The sequence below is a fragment of the Phoxinus phoxinus genome (genome assembly GCF_949152265.1).
Source record: "Phoxinus phoxinus genome assembly, chromosome: 20".
NCBI lineage: Eukaryota > Metazoa > Chordata > Actinopteri > Cypriniformes > Leuciscidae > Phoxinus > Phoxinus phoxinus.
This window is the reverse complement of record NC_136895.1, coordinates 14,031,099-14,049,317: the sequence shown is the minus strand read 5'-3', so window position 1 is coordinate 14,049,317 and position 18,219 is coordinate 14,031,099. Positions and strand designations below refer to the sequence as shown.

Sequence of the window (18,219 nt, the reverse complement as noted above, 5' to 3'; positions counted from 1 at the left end):
TGACCTCATTTTTTTTGCGCTGCTTAGACGGGCAATCCTACGATGACCTAGACAGCCCTCTCCGGTCCTCTCTGAAGAAGTCAGCACTTCAGAGGGAAAAAAACGTAATTGTGGATTAACCATCAAAAAAGGCATTTTTTCCCCATCTCCAGCAGATACCTGCAAAACTTGATGTGGTTGAGTGACCAAATCACACCACCAAACCTGAAAATTAACACACGATTTATTGAAACTATGACTCCAAGACTTCCCAGGGTGGTCACTGTTAACTAAAAGTATTTTCCAACCAGGGTTTATGAGTAATAGTGGATCTGGCCCAGGGAAAGTCAAGCTTTCTTAGATGTGGCAAGACGGATTAGCCAAACCTCTCGCTCTTTGATTCCTCACGGCAATTACACTTATACCTTGTGAAAAAGAAGTACACTTTTAAAAGAATACATTTAAGTGTGTATTGAATGTAATGTTTTTGGATGCTTAATTAAGTTAAAGTTCTCCTGTAGTCAATCTTTTTATACCTTAAAACTAATCTTTGCTCCCCAAAATGACATATTGAAATATTTTTTTCCTTGGAAAAAAAATCCGTCATACCTTCAAATAGCTTGAATGTAACTCTACACCCTTGCCTCATTTCGTATATGCGGTTCTATGAATATGGAAATTAGCCCCGCCTCCACTCACCAGCTCAGAGATCCACTCGTTGACGATCATACATTGACCTGATTGGTTACAAGGTAGTTTGTGATGTCAGAAACACCAGTGATTTCAAAAAGCGTTTTTGAGACTGTCTTAGTTCACTGCAGTTTTAAGCAGAAAATACTCACAAATGGTGTTGACTTATGAATTTGCACATGGTTTGTCTTAAAGGAACACTCCACTTTTTTTGGAAATAGGCTCATTTTCCAACTCCCCTGGAATTAAACAGTTGAGTTTTACCGTTTTCGAATCCATTCAGCCGATCTCCGGGTCTGGCGGTATAGCACTTTTAGCATAGCTTAGCATAGATCATTGAATCAGATTAGACCGTTAGCATCTCTCTCAAAAAAATGACCAAAGAGTTTCGATATTTTTCCTATTTAAAACTTTACTCTTCTGTAGTTACATCGTGTACTAAGACCGACAGAAAATGAAAAGTTGCGATTTTCTGGGCCAATAATGATCCCAGAGTTCAATGATCTATGCTAAGCTATGCTAAAAGTGCTAAAGCCAGACCCGGAGATCGGTTGAATGGATTCGAAAACGGTAAAACTCAACTGTTTAACTCTAGGGGAGTTGGAAAATGAGCCTACTTCCAAAAAAAGTGGAGTGTTCCTTTAAAGCATATTAAAAACACCACATATAAACAACATAAAAAACTTGATTTTCACCACAGGGGGACTTTACGTTACACACTCTACAAGTGCACTTCTTTACACTCTACAGGCGATTAAAAACAAGAAGGTATTTTCATATCTATATTCTGTTTGCGTCCCGCAGGCAGAAGGTTGAGGTATTTGTGTTTTAGTGTGAACGCATTTGTCCTATTCAGGGCCCCCAGAGCAATCAGTCCGTCAACGGGGGAAGAGGCTAATTTCCCTCCTCCCCTTCCCTCACCCGTTCATCTCCCGAGACGAATGCTTTGGGTAATACGGATAATCAATACACTTTCTCGCTCTCTGCAGTCTCCTGCCGTTATTAGCAATTTGTCATTAGGCATGAGCTTTTCTTATCAGACATTAGCATCTTGTTTACAAGGCGTGCCGGACCTCCCCTGCGTCCCCGCCCCGTCAAGATTACCCACGGGCCCCACTTCAGGAACACACACGCTCCCCGAGGTGATGAATAGATACATCTACACCCTGACAGCTTACACATGCACACTCTTGACGTGATTTACCCCGAGAAAATTAATGAAGCAGTGACAGGAAGAACAACACGACGACGGGAGAGAGAGAAAAAAAGCGTTTTCTTGCCCTTGATTTCTCAAGAGTCTTACTAATGACATCTTTTCCTAAGTAATTAATTGATGGCAGGGGAAAATACTTTTCTGAGGGATGTCTGAAGTTGTATTTTTATCCTCTTTTCTAAAAGTACAGCTAACTTTTTCTTTCATTTTCGTTGGACAGGCCCGTGCAAAGACTGACCCCTTGTCCGGCACAGTTGTGAAAGATACCAACTGGATGATGATTCCTGTGCAATCATCCTGTCCAGAGGATTTTCACACTTTATACAGTATTAAATGCTTCTGGGATCCAAAATTAACACTCCCCAAGCGCCAAATGCGAGCAAAAATGGCTTTGGTGAGTAAATAAAGCCAGTTGGCTGGTAATTTGTTAGGAACTGCAATATAATATCTTTGCTGATGTAAGCGAATCAAATTACTGACATACTCAAAACATTTGTTGCAAAAACTTTTGGCTCTGTGGAGAATGTACCATCAAAAGTTAATCTAGGAAGTTTTTCTTGACATTTTTTGGAGACTATAGACGATCACATGCACATTGACCTTCAACAGAAGTATACGTGTAGAAAAATAGCTAAATCATTTTCAGACAAATCTCATTTTGTTAGATACTTGTTTTTAATTGATTAAAAAATATATTTCACATTTAATATATGACTTAAAAAATTAAAATTTTAATTACATACTCTTACAATAATGCAAAATGCAGTTTTGTAGTAATAAATATTTATTAATTCACCAGCCATTGGCAATTGTGAGAAAATTGTATATTTGTGAACCCTAGTTAGATATATGATGAAGAATAATCAAATAATTTCACTGCTGGAAAAAAAACTTTTTGCTGGATAATTTTAATTTTTTTAATATTACAAATATTTAAATGTTTTTATAATTTATTATGACTTAATATATATATATATATATATATATATATATATATATATAATTTATACATTTATTTAGTTTACAAATAAATATTTATTAATGGCCTCAAAATAATGCAAAATAGCACAATAATAAAGAATTTGGACAAAATTGTTTTAATATTAAATATGTAAATGTTTTATTTCTAAATGATTTCTAATATTTGAATATTTTAAATATATATTTAAATATTTAAAATATATACATAAATGTAATTTTTAAAAAAGTTATTTAGTCTATACATTTGAATGTTTTTATATACATAACCCCTAAAATAAAGCAAAATTACAGTTTTGTAGCTGGTAGTTCATATTCCCCGGTTGAATGTCTGATGAAGATCAAAAATAATGTTGGACAAACATAATTTTAATATAAATATATATATATATATATATATATATATATTTAGATATATAACATTTAGATGTAAAATTACTTGCATAACCCTAAAATAAAAATTGCTGCCTTAAATTTTGAAGTACAATCAACTTGGATGTTTAAGTCCTTTCAACTTAAATTACATTAAACTGACAAAAATGAGTTGAATCTTTTATAACATAAAAAAAAGTGATTTTTGATTTGATTGAGCAATATCAAAACATATGTTGTCATAATTTATTGATCATATAATTTTTTACAGTGTACGTTTTTGTTGCTGGTATTTTGTACCCTGGTCGCATATCTGATGAAGAGCACCAGACTTCCTCATATTGCTCATTTCCTCTGACCTCATTTCCTGTTTTGACATGTGCTACATGATTCAATTACATACTGCTGCTCATCAGTCTCAGCAGGACAACAAAGGATGGCATCAGTGATTTGAAGCACAGTAACTTATCAGAGCTTTCTTTCTGCACTTCATTTATCTGACAGGTAGGAACAGGTGAACGCCCTCTCTTTGATTTTTCCTTGCCCCGTTGAACGGTTTCGTCCAGAGGGAGTGTGATTCGTCCAGAGGGGCCAATGGTCACTTGACACTGTTGTTTGTCAGGAACGATGCAGTCCTAAATGATGTGGTTCTTTTGAATGACAGCTAATTTATCATTTAGCCGTCCTGGGCTAATAATGACTAATGACGGATGGGCTGTTTGGAGATCTGTGACTAGAGCTAATCAGTGTTTACTGTTCACCGAGTGTGTGTGTACGTGAGAGAGCCAATGTGTATCAAATATGAAGAACTGCGATTTGCTGTTTCCTGGTGGACAGTTTTAAAGAAATAATGGCCGCTTTTCCGGAAGCAACCATATGGTCAGTGATAAAACACAAACGCAGGGAACTGAAAAAAAGAAAAGAAAAGCCATCTCCCTTTGAAAGCACCCTTCGATGAAAATGTGTAATATAAATAAAGCCACAGCCTTTGAAAAGAAAACCCTTCCTTCCTGGAGCTGTCATCCAAAGGGAAAAAGCGCACTCCAAGCTACTCTTAAATTCCCAAAGACCGTTCTGTCATCAGACTCCCAACTGCTCCCTCCAAACACGCGATGGCCAGGCTCCGTCTCCACCGATGCCCCAACAGGCCTTTCATCTGTAGACCAAAGCCCCCAACCCCCTCCGAAACACTGCAGATCCTCGGCTGGAATAGGCACAACACTAACAAGAGCGGAAAGAAATGAACGAATGAGGATTTAATATGTTGATTGATGACAGGTGATTGGATTAAGGGGGCTGGATCTAAAGAATGAATGTTTTTTAATGTAAAAACATTTCATTTTGTTTTATATTTATGTTTAAAAATATATTTCTAAAAAACTTTTACGATTATTTATGACTACAAATATTCAGTGGAAGATGTATTCAAAAATGAAAATGTCAACAAACATGTAATATTTATAAATATTTATACCTGTTGAAAATCTAATGAAATTTATAGTGTGTATTAAAAAATAATTAATAAAAAAATTACAATGTATGTGTGTATATATATTATATTAAATCAAGAATAATTTAAAGAACATTTTAAGAATTTATTGGATCTAAAAGACTAAATCTGCTCGTCTATTGACCACAATCCTCTTTAAAATAAATGTTAAATTATTCCAAAATGCATTGCATAATATAGAAACTTACTGTACATTTATCTTCATTCCTTTCACTCTAAACAAAAATGGTGCTAAATAGCACTAAAAGTGGTTCATTGGCTTGTAATCATATAGGGAACCACTTTGAGTGCCACATAGCACCTCACCTTTGTCAAATGGAAATGGTGCTATATGTAGAACCATAAGAGCACCTAAACCACCCCAAAGAACCGCTGAAGAACCGCTGAAGAACCAAACTGGGCTTAACAGGTTCTTAAAATGGCAGTGGTGCTATATAGCACCATAAGTACTGCAAAGAACCCCTGAAGAACCGCTGAAGAACCACTTTTTTTTAGAGTGTTGGTAGACATTATTAACCGGAGACTTTTAGTGCATTTAAGGTAGCCTACTATGTATAGGGGTGAATACAGGGACACTTTTTGCCACTGCGGCCCCGTTTACATCGTTTACATGGTTATTTAGAAAAAACTGAGACATTTCCCTTCGTTTGTGCGCTTCGTTTACACGCAAGCGGAGAATTCGGCTCTGAAAACGATTCTTTCTAAAAACTCCGGCCAGAGTGGAGATTTTGGAAAACTTTGTTTGCATGTTTGCATGTAAACTGAGAAAAACTGAGTTTTAGGCAGCTGACATCACAGTATGTGACTTTCGGGATTCTGATTGGCTAACGTGGGCTTGAGCTTCTCGTTACACTGCCACCTACAGGTTTGGCATGCTCTTGACGGCATATATACATGGTTCGTGTAAACTAACACTTTTCTGAAAACTGACAGGTGTGCACGATGTTGTTTTTGAAAACAGAGAGGGGTGAAATGTCTGTTTATGAAAATAGCCGTCCACGTGTAAACGTAGCCTGCGATGACTGGAAAAAAGTGTCCCAATTAACCTTAATTCACCCTAATCTGTAATCTGCTGATCCCTATAGGAATCACACACACACAATAGTAAGATCGTGCTCTGATGCACATAGCCAGAAAACGCGCATCCGACTTCAGCTTTTCCTGGAGACTAAAGGAAAGTAAAGGAGTGACCCTCAGCAGTGGGGGTCTTAAATGACATCCTTTTGCTTTGCTCCAGCAACACACAGGCCACAATCATTCCTGCTTTCCTTCAAAATGGCCATTTTACCACCTGCCTTTTCAGCAGAACGCTGCACTGTGCGGGTCAAGGGAACGGGCCTGTGGTCACGGCGGTCAGGCTACGGGTGCGACTGGAGGCCTCAGATTAATGGCCCCTCTCTGGAGGTCCTGCTACCGATTGCCCTGCCCCTTTATCATTCTTTTCATACCCCACAAAGGGTTTTCAGCAAAGTTCAGCAAAAAACACTTTGGCGATGAAGGTTAGCATGCATTTTTGAATAAGCAATGGATCCAGGATACTAATGTTTGACTGAATATGGCAAACATTTTATGTTGACAAGATAGTTTGGATGTCGGGCAGCCTATTAAAGTCAAATCATTGCATTGCTTTTGCAGCTTTTTGGTTTTATTAGCTATTTCATTTCTGCATGATACATAACTTTTAGACTTAAAGGCAACATGTATGGGCTTTTACAACCCATTTTATTGTGTGCAGGATATTCAAAGATAACACATTCAGTCTGGGATTACATTATCCATCAGATATTTAATATTATATAACAATTATATTACAATGAATTAATATTATCCAAAAGTCCGTACAGCGTAAGATTTGGAACACAACTTTTTTAATACTTTTAATGATTCATTATATAAGTAATTATTATTTGTAATTATTATTATTGAATATGTACCCATTTATATGTAATTATTATTATTGATTTCATTTTATTTATTGATTTAATTTATTTTAATTATAATAATTAATGAATTTAATTATTAGATTATTTTATATTTGGTAATTTAAATTAAATTGTTATCGTTTTTTATTTAATTCTTTTAACTTATAAATTATTTTATTTTTAACTTATTATGTTTATATTTACTTTCATATTATTGATTATCATCGCTATTTATATTTTACTTTATTTCATGTTTAAAAATCTAAAATGTACTGGAACATAAGGAATGCCAATAATTCATTTTTCTACATTGACGTATGACAATATATTGTTTTATAGTGGGTTATCAATCATTTAAAGCACAATATTCCAAACAAATAATAGCAGCAAGCCAGCAACTGATGTGTTTTTATAGCTTCCTGACAGAAACTTTTAAAGAGAAAACGCATTGTGTTCGAAGGTGAAAAGTGAGGGAAGCGAGCAGCAATCAAGAGCAGGAGAACGAAAAAAGATTCGTGAGAAACAGACGTAAATAATTGGCAGGAAACGAAGATCAAAGTGTCCGAGCAGGTCCGTTTGTTTTCAGTCTCACCCCTCCCCGCCATCCCGCTCTTTTAAAAACACGCAAAAATGACTTCTGTGGCCCAAAACTGGAGGAAGTGTTGAAAATGGTTACGTCCTATCCTGAGAGTCCTGTGCTGCCATCCCTGCAATGTTAGGATGGAAAGGAAAGCTGTTGCGTAGTGTGCTGTTTGCCAGGAAGAGGCTTCAGAGGACTGTTGTGAGTTCAGAGAGACGGACTGTGCCATCTTGTCTGCTGACAAAAAAACATGTTTATGACACGATTCTTCTTCTGTTGTTGTTACAGAATTTCAAAGGGATCTAAGGGACAAAGTTACATAACTGAAGGACAACCTACGTAAAAAAAAAGAAAAAAAGATTTAGCTTTTAAATGCACTTAAGCTCCATTACTTTAAGACATATTATTCATTATCTTATTTATAAACTCATACGTCTAACCATGCATTTCCAATTTACATGACTTTGACTACTTATCCAGGCTTAAAATTTCCCTGAAAACTTCCCTTTCCGAGAATGTACATACAATACATATAAACATATAGCACACTCTTAAAAAACTGTTGGGTTGGTTCGACCTATTTGGGTCAGATATGGACAAACCCAACTATTAAAAATCAAAATTAAAATTTTAAACCAACAGTTGGGTTGGTCCATATTTGACCCACCCAAACATGGGTTGAAACAACCCAGCATTTTTTGGAGTGAAAATTAAATGATTATGATTATTTCTATATTTGTGTTTGCGCCAACTTCTGTCCTCCAGATAATGAAAGCTTGTGTCCGCCTGAAAAAATATATAATAAGGTAATTGCGACATTTTAATCTCACAAATCTAACTTTTCTCTCGCATTTGCTAGTTTATAACTGAGAAATTTAAATCTCGCAATTCTAAGAAAAAAAGTCAGCTGACAAATCATACTTTTTTCTCGCAATTGCGAGTTTATATATGATATATAAAAATTTTGCAATTCAGAAAAATGTACATCTCGCAATTCTGAGGGGAAAAGTCAGCTGACAAATCATACTTTTTTCTCGCAATTGTGAGTTTATGTCTGGGAAATTTAAATTTCGCAATTCTGAACACTTTAAATCTCGCAATTCTAAGAAAAAAAGTCAGCTGACATTTCATACTTTTTTCTCGCAATTTCGAGTTTATTTCTGAGAAATTTAAATCTCGCAATTCTTAGAAAAAAAGTCAGATGACATTTCATACTTTTTTCTCGCTATTCAAGTTTATGTCTGAGCGATTTAAATCTCGCAATTCTTAGAAAAAAAATCAGCTGATAATTCATACTTTTTCTCTCACAATTGTGAGTTTATGACAGAAATTTAAATCTCACAATTCGTACTTTTTACTCACAATTGCGAGTTTATATCTGAGAAATTTAAATCTTGCAATTCTGAAAACTTTAAATCTCTTCTGAAAACTTTAAATCTCGCAATTCTAAGAAAAAAAGTCAGCTGACATTTTAGACTTTTTTCTCGCAATTGCGAGTTTAAGTCTGAGAAATTTAAATCTCGCAATTCTAAGAAAAAGTCAGCTGACCTTTCATACTTTTTTCTCGCAATTTCGAGTTTATGTCTGAGAAATTTAAATCTCGCAATTCTAAGAAAAAGTCAGCTGACCTTTCATACTTTTTTCTCGCAATTTCGAGTTTATGTCTGAGAAATTTAAATCTCGCAATTCTTAGACAAAAAGTCAGAAGACCTTTCATACTTTTTTCTCGCAATTTCGAGTTAATGTCTGAGATATTTAAATCTCGCAATTCTTAGACAAAAAGTCAGAAGACATTTCATACTTTTTTCTCGCAATTCAAGTTTATGTCTGAGCGATTTAAATCTCGCAATTCTTATAAAAAAAAATCAGCTGATAATTCATACTTTTTTTCTCGCAATTGCAAGTTTATGTCTGAGGAATTTAAATCTCGCAATTCTAAGAAAAAAGGTCAGCTGACATTTCATACTTTTTTCTCGCAATTTCAAATTTGTGTCTGAGAAATTTAAATCTCGGAATTCTTAGAAAAAAAGTTAGCTGACATTTCATACTTGTTTCTTGCAATTTCGAGTTTGTCTGAGAAATTTAAATCTCGCAATTCTTAAACAAAATGTCAGATGACATTTTTTACTTTTTTCCGCAATTCAAGTTTATGTCTAAGCGATTTAAATCTCGCAATTCTTATAAAAAGAATCAGCTGATAATTCATACTTTTTTTCTCGCAATTGCGAGTTTATGACAGAAATTTAAATCTCACAATTCTAAGGAAAAAAGTCAGCTGACATTTCATACTTTTTACTCACAATTGCAAGTTTATATCTGACAAATTTAAATCTCGCAATTCTGAAAACTTTTAATCTCGCAATTCTAAGAAAAAAAGTCAGCTGACATTTCATACTTTATTTCTCGCAATTTCGAGTTTATGTCTGAGAAATTAAAATCTCGCAATTCTATTTTAAAATATTGCTGACAATCCATACTATTTTCTCGCAATTACTAAATTAAATCTCACTATTCTGATTTTTTTCTTAGAAATGTTGGAGTTAAACTTGTACTTACAAGTTATAAAGTCTAAATTGCGAGATATAAACTCACAGTTCTGAGATATAAAGTCGCAATTACTTTCTCATTTTTTTTTATTCCATGGCGGAAACAAGCTTCCAGATTGTCCTTACATGCCCTTTGGCAAAGAAAATTCCATTGAATTGCATATTTGCCATGTAGTGGTCACAATTACATTTGGGCTCCCTACAGCAGAGGTAATGGCTATTAGATGTAACCATTATGGACGCTCCAGTAAAGGGAGAAAAAAACTACTAGTTCCACCTCTTCATTTAGATGAGCAAACATGGAGTCCTGCTCCATTAGGTTTGCTTCATCACTGCAGTAATGGCCAGCAGTGAATTTCTAATGCTTGAGTAGGCTTTCCCACTCATTAACTATGTGTCTCTTTCTTAATAGGGAAGTCAAAGCTTGCTCCTCTGGTCCTCTTTGCCATCACAGGAATAACACACATTTCTGGATGTTTCCTGTCATGGACACTTTTCAATTATTCAATTTAATTGATTTGAACCATCATTTGGGATTGCAGCTGTGGCTCAAGTATCTGTACAAGTCGTGTATATATAATAGTATATATATAATATATATATATGGTATGTAAGTTAGATAAGCTTGCCTTTACAAAGTATGGAAAGTGGCAAATGAGAACTTGCATTAATCACATATTAATCTCTGGCAGGCAAAAATATTTTTACCTTGAAACAATTTCAATTCAAGTGTTCATACAAGCCAGTCTGACATTTACATTACATAAAAATATAGCAATTCTCAAGAAAAATGTGCATTATCAATTCCTGATTGCCAAAAATGTGATGAATTGTGATTGTTCCCTTATTGTATCACATTGCTTACGGTTATCAGTCTATTTAGACATATACCACATTTCCATCTCTGTATGTATAAAGCAGACCAATGGCACTCGGCATTATTCCAGAAGAAGGACTTGACCTCTGATCAATAAAACGTGGCCCCATTTGAAACCAAAGCCCATTGCATTAATAGCATTTTTATATTCAACAGATTACTTTTCCTAAATAGACATCGGGTTAGTGGACCTTGATCCCATTGAAAGGATGAAGAGGAACATCCTTTTTTCCCATATGGGTGTTCAGAACATGTTTTCTGATAGAGGTGGATGCCAATCAACTCTCCATCGTCCTCTAGGGGTCAATCGATACCAGCTAATCGTTGCACTACATGTCTTTTGGAGTGAGGCACAATCTCAGATTCATTATTTTGCCATTGAGATGGGACTGAAATATATGAATGTGTAACTGTCCATCTTCTTGGTCTTCACGCACATTACTCACGAGAACAGTCTCTGGGATAAAGATGGATGCTACTGAGGATGCATGTTCCCCCCCCCCCAAAAAAATGTTTTAGATTATGGTGGCTTTGTGATATTTTCTGATAATAATCTGAACTATTATCACCTACAGTACGTTTTCCCACTGGCGCCTTTAGGTCTCATTAATGCTCTCAAAATGAAACTCTCAAAATCCTATCTGAAATATTAAATTAATATATGTGTGTGTGTGCGTGTGTGCGTGTGTGTGTGTGTGTGTGTGTGTGTGTGTGTGTGTGTGTGTGTGTGTGTGTGTGTGTTTTAAAACTCTCTAATTACCAACTATTTTACATTTTCACCATTCCAAAATCAAAGTCAAAGTCCTAACTGAAATGTTCAATGAATTTATAGAGGACATCTTGTGAATGGTTTACATAGACATTTATATGAAAATATGGTGTCCTCTGGTTGGAAATATTGTGTGTGTGTGTGTTCAAAATCAAATTACCAACTGTTTAAAATTTTAATCATTCTAAAATATTTTATGCTTTTTGTCCTTTTTTTTTTTTCTAGTCCGTGTAGTCTTGGGATAATCAGACAATACAAACCGAGAGCTTGACATTTCTGATTAAAATTTTCTTGCAAAGTGTCTCATGTTCAGGGCCGCACGTTTATTAGTGGTATTTCAGAAACGTGTGCATTCCTTGTCAGGAGCGCGGTGCATTCAAATAATTGATTCGCTGAAACTCATCTTTCATATTTAATTCATTCCGCGACCTAAACTATTTTTTATCTTTTCAAGGCAAAGTTGTTTTTTTAATGAAGAACATGTTCTTACTTACTGGACTAATACGCACTAACTCGCACAAAGCTTTAGGTTAATTGGCTTTTCCGGAATAGTTGTGCTCACTTCGAGACTGTTGATGATTGAAAGAGGAAACACTTTCGCTAGCCGTAATATGTTCAGAGAACTCAGTCAGCATTAGTAGCAAGTTGTGCCCTTAACTAGGATTCATCAAAGATTGTCGGCCCCTACTGGAAAAAGAGAAAGACGGAGAGAAACAGAGAGGAACAGCCGGCTGAGTAGACTTCCTCTGATGAAAGGGTCAGTGGCACCTGTAAATCTGTGGTCTCACGGTGCAGCTGTGAGGACCTCGGCGGCTTAGCACTGAGGGACCCTAAAGTACCTTCCCTCACATCCCCCCAAAACAGACACAACCATTGAGGAATGATGGGGGTGGATGAACAGGAAAGTCTCAGGGAATGGCTTTGGAAACACCCACACGATCTAGCTAAAGTGCTCATGTGTACTGTGAGGGCATGGATGTGGTCATCCGAGGCCCTGTTCGCAGCTGGTATTGAGATGCGTTTTGGTCGATCGGATCACAAGTAGACGAGGGAGACTTTCCCGTTTACACCTGGTGTTTTAATACGTCTCCTCTGTCCACTTTTAACCACTTCTGTCCTGATTTCTTTGAGGGGAGGGTCTATAATGTTGAGGGGCGGGTAAATGTATGGGCTTTTTCAGATCTTTCGATTTAATGGACGAAATCAGCACACACAATATACATATGAACGCGACCGGAGACAACGGGAAAACATACGGAGACCAACAGCTTTGGTTTCTGCTCTGACGGACGCAAAACCAGACCAGACAAACGCTGCGAGTAGGGCTGGGTAAAAAAAAAAGTTTTTCGATTAATAGTTTTTTTAAATGGTCGATTCAAAATCAATTCTCAAAGGCCACGAATCGATTTTTTCACATATTTATTTATCTATCACCCAAAAGCCAGTATTAGTTTTCCTACAGCTTGCAGCCTCCATGTTAGCTAATGCTGTGAGATGTTATGTTTGTTTGTAAACATAAAATAACCTGATCCTGTTTGGTCAAGGCATGCGACTGTTCTGACACATCCAATTTTCAGCATACATTTTTCATCTTGCATCAAAATCCTGTCTATTCATTGTATGCATTTGAAATATAGAGTTGGGTTCTGTTTTAATAGCCTACCCAAGTGTACCTAAAATAAAAACAGTTTAATACAGGTTTGTGGCTCTTTTATTTATTTTTATTAATTGCACTTGTAAACTTATGTTCACTGTTCTTTTTTATAAATATAGAATTTGTATTAAAGCTATATTCATTGAGTCGAATCGGGAATCGAAATCGAATTTAGAATTTAGAATTGAGAGCTTGCGAATCGAAATCGAATCGAATTGTAAGATCTGAATCGATACCCAGCCCTAGCTGCGAGTGTGAGTTAGAAATCAGGAATGGGGAGAGAACATTGTGTTTGGTGCGTTTTTCATCTTCAAACCAAACTTGGGTCTTCAGCCGTCAAAGTTTAAATCCTGCCTGGCTAGTTCGCTTTCCCATAATATTCCCAGAGGTTATACGCTCTTTTGTGGCTGTTCGAACTCATTTTACCACGTGAGCGTTTACACTAAGCAATCCAGTCTTCCTCTGGAAAGTGGTCGAAAGCGTCCACTTGTGATCCAATCGACCAAAACGCATCTTAATACCAAGAGTAAAAAGGGCCTGATGTGTCAAATGAACTCAACTGGCACTGGACATACAGATTTACATCAGTCGATCTTGTTTTTGACTGTCAAAAAAGATCCTCCCCCAAGAGAAGACGCAAATTTTGGACTAAGCTCATGAAGGTTGAGTTATATATGAGTAACATTGTCCTGAATTGGGTTTGCTTTTAACAAATTCTGTATTAAGTTAGGGTTAGGGTTAGGGTCTTTATATATATATATATATATATATATCAAAAGTGACAGCACTTTCTATCCACAAAAGAATCCTTCATATCATATGTGATAAAGGCTATAGAAGGTGAAGTGTAAAATACACCCATGCTGACATATATTTAGACTGCTCTCGATGTCCTTATTTGCTACTCTTTTAAGTTTCACAAGCTCCTGCCTAAAAAGACCAGAGGATTGTCTCCTAAAGTCGTCACTTGCGATTATCTTTGGCATTTGTTCCTTCGTCTGTTCTAACTGTGGGTCTGGTAACACTATACGCTCAATATAACAATGTCAGGTGTCGTGAGCCTGCAGTGAAGCTCTGACAGCAGGCAGCGTGTGTCACTGGAGCCCATTGTTATTTTGGAGAGAGCATGTGTTTGTCTTGTAGTGGCTCAGATTTCTTGGCCTGTGCCGAGCTTGTCCACCGCACCGGGCCCAAGTCGCCGTGATGGATGGCGACCCCGGCTGCCGGTGTTCACCCCCCGATGCCGTTCTCCCAGTACATTCCCCAGGATCTTATTTACATTCTATCCAAAGAGCAGAGAGTCTTGAGATGTCTTTTTATGGGACACAATGGCTCCTCCATGTCACCTCACACCACGTCAGATTTTAGAATAGAGAAGACAACCGAGCTGAACCATGTCTCACCTGTCCTGGTTTGTCTGTTTCCTCAGATTTCTGTCGTTGCTCCAGTGATGTGAGGAGGATGTTAATGTGAACCTGGCAGACAGTGAAACAGCTTTTAGAATACCACCTTAAAATGCTGTATTGTGTATAGGCTATTATTGAGTATAATGTTGCTATTGAGATTATTTTATTATGTAAAACTGAAATTAGGACAGCCTGTGCAGTAAAAAATCACTGTTGGTTTAACGAATAAAAAAGTAACCTGGTTTTGTGTTTCTGTTGATTAAACCAATCTACTTCATTGTATTAACTCAAATACTCAAAATGTTATGTTATCTGAACCACAGTTGATTTGACAATTTTTTTTACATTTTTTTTAAACAGTGCAGTTAGGCCTATTTTCTTTTTATTTATATCATTGTTTTCAACGAACCTTAATATTTCAGCTTAATATTTGGATTTTAACCAACCTGGTCAATTGTGACATTGATTCACTGATCAAATATTTCTGAATTATGACTGTGGCTGGCCAATGTCTCTTCCTAATTTCTACAAATAAGGCAAAATAATTTAAACTCATATAAATATTTCATGTAGCCTACATGCATTTATTAATAAGTAGCTGTAGGGTAGGGATAATGACGTTTATTTTGTGATAATGTATATTATCCCTTATTTAAATGCATCTTAAAAGATGCTATTGTTTCTATTAATTTAGCTTCAAATAAAAATCAACTAACAGAAAGAAAATCTCTGTACCTACGCCTCATTTCATTTAATGATTGTTTTGATGAATGAATATGTATTAGCCATCAGTCCGAAGAATATCAATTGAGTTGAGACGGTTCCCCTGACGGAAATCTTACCTTTAGATGAATATTTTCTGATGTGCGTTTAATATTTAATTCATGTGACTTAATTCGAACCACAATGGGGTAAACATCCGGAAAAAGGCAAAAACAAAGGGAGAAAGAAGGAAAAAACGCATCGCCTCAGCCAAATCTCAGCCTGAGGTCTCGCCACAATTACCCTGAGGAGAACTTCACCTGCGAGTTTCCCGCGCTTTTCCATTCTCAGCCACGCGCGCCCCAACACCGCCGCGCGCCGAGCTCTTCTGCTCACGAGGGAGGAATCCGACGCGCTTCTCCCGGCCCTCATTGCGAAGGTGTTAATTGGCCTCCTGAGTTTGCAGAATTGTCAGGGTAAAAGGTGGTATCCTTGATGTATCAGCACACTTGCCACCGGTGACTGATCCTGTCAAGTCCAACATGCTTCGTGCATATCGTATGTCTCATTAAAAAAGCAGACCATCGATTAAAAAGGAGAGAAAGAAGAAAAATGCTCAAACAATAGCTTTGCCTTCCGCCTCAAAGAATGTCTGTAAGTAATTAATGTTTGTCTAGTACATTCACTTTTTCTTATTTTCCATATACAAACTTTGACTTTAGGCTACCTTTTTCGTATATTATGTGACCTACAATGTACAAGAACCGCAAAAGTATCTATTTTATTGTTGTTAAAGTACAGTTTAATCATAAGAAACTAATTTGTTGGTATAGGCCTACTTTAAAAATCACACTACATAATATCTAAGTTGCTGCCTTACATTTTTAAGTTCAATCAACTTGGATGTTTGTCATTTCAACTTAAATTGCATTAAACTGACTTAAAAAAAACTAGTTGAATCTCATATAACTTTCAACTAAAAGTTGAAAATTACTTAACTTATTTTGATGAGTTAAAGCAATGTAAAAAAAAAGTTGTCATAACTTATTATTGTCATAATTTTTTATTTTTTTATTTTTACAGTTCAAATACTTTATGTAGGTTACTTTAGGGCTACTGTTTTTTTTACTGCTTTTTACATAATCAGAAGGGTTGAACCCGACAAGGGAGGACAAAGAAAATGGTGTATTATTTTCACGTATAGGCTACGTGTGTAGGCCTACAGTGTTTCAACAGCATTTAAAAAAAGGCCAAAAGCTATACAGAGTATTAACGTTTACTCTCATTATCACAGTAGTTTTAAGAAACAGAAAATGCAAAAAATGTAGGGTGACAACTTTTTATATGAAATATACAGTTTATTTATAAATTCATTTTAAAGTGAAAAAATACAGGTTGTTGTTTTTTCTCTGGAGATTTGCTATGAGTGATCTCCTGCTTTTATGTGGCATGTTTGTGTTATTGATTGTGAAAGCTTCCAGTAAACCCTAATGTAAAAGGATTACAACTACTAACCCTGTGTTAAATGTGTTTCATGATGATTATTATTATTATTTAAATCCTCCTTAAAATCTAGGCAGCCTAAGGGAGCCCATTTCTTTCATAACTTGCAGAAAGTTAATACTCACACTTAGTAATCTTACTATAGCTGCTTTGTTTTTAAAAGGTAAAAGGGTTTCGACACATCGACTGACAAGCAACAGTATGTCTTTGAAAACGATAATGACTACTGCTTGCAAAACATAACAAATGTTTGCTGAATTTGTTTCCCAGGACGAAAGTCAAATATTAACCACCTCTTCACCTGCAGTCCTGTTTGCAGTTTCCAGTACTGTCAGATATTTCTCATCTGAATTTTGCTTTTTTTTTTTTGAGGCAGGGGACTTCATTTGGAGCAGCTGCGTTTCATTTTTAATTTCATGCATGCATTTTGGATGATTCCTTGGTATATGTCTCGGCCCGTCAAAAGTGTAAACAAGAACCCGATGATTATTTAATTGAGAATACACCTGTCAGACAGAAAGAGCAACGCAACATTCGGTTCAGGCCGTGAGCCACTGTGTGTAAATCAATGGATTAAAATTTAAGAGTCATAGCAGCACATTTCAATCAAACCAAACATGCTATAGGGTTATGTATTATTTATTCACCTCTCTTTTGCTCAAACTTCTCAAATATTACATGAATCATTTAGCTTTTGCAATTAAAGCATTAATAAAGACAAATCAAAAATGCATCAGAGCTTTGAAGGATGATCCATCTAATGGACCATTTGCTGAGACAGATCTCGGACCGGAGACTCCAACGGTGCCAGGTGGATGGGTATTTCTCTTTTGTTCATCCCTCCGTCGTTTATACGTCCTAAATAAAGCTGTGGGTCAAGGGGCAGCTTCAGACGCTGGGACAGGCATGTTTCCACCACTGGAGGGTCATCTTCCTCACTAACCGCAGTGTGTGAGATGCAGAAAGGAATCCAGTGACCTTCACATATGAGTCTAAGTGGTCAGGGGTTTTGTTGGACTTTATCACATCTTCATTTTTTGCTCTCTGTCAGCAATATGTTATTTGGTTGTAAATGATTCAACCTTGGTAAAAGACTTGAAAAGTCCATGCAAGCTGTGTACTAATGGCAAATTAATTAGAAGTAGTTTGTTACCTTGGATATTTATTTGGCAAACAGAGATTGTAGTTCGAATTAGAGTGTTTTGTGACAATTTACAACTTTTGTGCATTATATTTCTAGTAAAATATTAATAAATCAGAAAGTTGTAATATTATACCAGTTTAAGTAATGAACTTTTATGATTTTGACTGATAACAGTGCATATACAGTGTGTTATTAAATATATGAACATTGTCTTGGTAAAGCGATGCCCTTTTCAGATATATATTGCCACCTAGTGGTTGAGATCATGAATTCTGAATATACCTGAATATAGGCCTATATATACTACTAAAACGGAAATAAAACAAATAATACATTGACATTTACAAAACAATAACTAATAAAAATGACAAAAT

At 36.0% G+C, this 18,219-nt stretch overlaps 1 protein-coding gene across 1 annotated transcript in view; it reads right to left on the bottom strand.

The window, feature by feature from the left end:
* The window catches only part of nr5a2 (nuclear receptor subfamily 5, group A, member 2), a 91,557-nt gene extending 76,044 nt beyond the window's left edge, over window positions 1–15,513 (bottom strand). The window contains exons 1-2 of the mRNA XM_079592123.1: window positions 15,339–15,513; window positions 14,494–14,565 (exon numbers count right to left, since the gene is read on the bottom strand). The gene's annotated coding sequence lies outside the window, so the exon portion shown is untranslated. The remainder of the gene's footprint in view (window positions 1–14,493; window positions 14,566–15,338) is intronic.
* Window positions 15,514–18,219: the final 2,706 nt, after the last annotated feature.